Raw genomic sequence first — 2,054 nt, 5'->3', positions numbered from 1 at the left:
AGGGAGAGGTCCCTCTCCCACAGCCCCAGGAACAGATTAGCCGTTGTGTCGCCTGTCCGAATATCGAATGTACTAATACCTTTTCTAATGCTGCGGGTACAGTGACTTATGTCATTGGAAGTCGTATTACATGTACCTCACGGTTCATTATCTACTATGCCACATGTCCTTGTGGACTAATCTATGTGGGTCTAACTACACGGCAACTTAAAGTAAGAGTTAGGGAACATGTGTTGGGGATTTCGGCGGCAGTCGACTGTATGGATCCCTCCACACTCAGGACGATACCACGACATTTCAAACTCTGCCATAACTGTGATAGTTCACTACTGAGGGTGAGGGGGATTGACGCCTTGAGGATTGGTATTCGTGGAGGTAGACTTAGTCAACGTCTAGCTCAACTAGAATCCAGATGGATCTGGAAATTGGGCACCGTACACCCGCATGGGCTGAATGAGAGTCTCAGTTTCGCTCCGTTTCTTTGATATTCCCTCTACCTAGTACATATCATTTGTATTTTTATGTTTTTTATTTATTCTATTTTTATTATATATTATTTCCAGTTCATCCATCATTTTGGTCTGTGAACTTTTCCTTTCGTGGGTTGTGTCCGTACTATATTCGTTCTACTATCGATAAGTGTTTGTGGAGGAGAAGAAGGATTCATGACATTGTCGTACAGCAGTCGCCAAGGCCTATATATCTTGTTTTTATATTGTGAACTTTGTCTAAATGAATTATTGCATCTTGTATCATTCCCATCCTTTAGGTGATTATGTATTGTGATGTGTGTGGTTGGGTCCTCTATATGTGTGGTTATTGTTTCTACCTGCTGGATAACATTGTTATTGTGATTTATTGACATAGCATTACTGTGATCATGCACCTTGTACTAATATATAATGCTATTTTGTCCATTATGATTATGTATTTTTGATAGGTATTTTATACAGTGATGATGTGCCAATGTCGGGAGCAATTTGACACATGTGGTGAGGTCCATGGTATGCGTAAAATTGTCCCTATATTGATATATATTGCGATGCATATAAGTATTCCTTTTGATGGGAGATCTTTACATTATGCTCTACCACTGGATGAATGTGGTTAATCCTACAATTGGATACCTTAACACATATATCCTTATTTACTATCCCTGGGATACTGTGGCAATATTTAGATGGACCTCTAGTTAGGCTTGAGGATGTTTTACCTAAGGTGCGGTACCCAGGACAAGTACGAGCAGGCGCTCTCGGTTGCTGAGGTTGGCTCGCGCTGTCCGGCGTCTCTATGCTAGGACCTGCGGGTCACGTGGGCCCGCGTGACTTATGGGAGGTCCTTCGCATGACGCCGGCATCGCGGGTTGCAGAGGCAGCGGAGACGCCGGGCGCGTCATTTGATGTCCGCCCACACCCTCCTATTGGCCAGAGATAGCTTTTTAAAGACACACCCCCGGTTTGCAACCACGCCCCCTGAAGAAGGTAACGCCGAAACGCGTGTCGGGGTGGACACGCGGTCCACATGTGAGCATTCCTGCCGCCAGCCTTCTGTCCAGGTAGTCCTTACTTCTGTATTATATGGTTACTGACATGGGTATCTTGTTTACAGTTGGGCAGCACTAGCTGACCACCAATGATACACTACTTGGACTTATACAGTAGAGATCTGCTGATCAGGAGCACTAGTGTTTATACTATATTTTGGTGGGTGTTTCACATGTTGACTTCTGTGTCCATTGAGCATGATGGTATTTTAAGATATTTTTTGTTATGTACGTTGTGCACTGTTTCTGCCATACTATGAGATGTATTCTTTTTATATCATATATTTAATAAAAGCTAGATTTTATGATTAACTACCTGCTGTGTAGCTTTGATCGTATTTTTTCCTTCGTTGTATATGTATGATTAGCGATTTGTCTACAATAAATGTCATTAGGTGCTAGCCATGGAGCTCTAACTATTAGTTAATATGCACCTGCTGAGAAACTTCTATTATACAGCTATAATGGTGTAGAAAGCCGCTGCTGCCCTGTGGCTGGAGGAAAGGTTCTT

Source organism: Phyllobates terribilis, unplaced genomic scaffold (assembly GCF_046119375.1).
Source record: "Phyllobates terribilis strain yellow unplaced genomic scaffold, ASM4611937v1 Scaffold_255__1_contigs__length_2797608, whole genome shotgun sequence".
Taxonomy (NCBI): Eukaryota; Metazoa; Chordata; class Amphibia; order Anura; family Dendrobatidae; genus Phyllobates; species Phyllobates terribilis.
The sequence above is the reverse complement of the archived record's forward strand: the minus strand, read 5'-3'. Positions refer to the sequence as shown.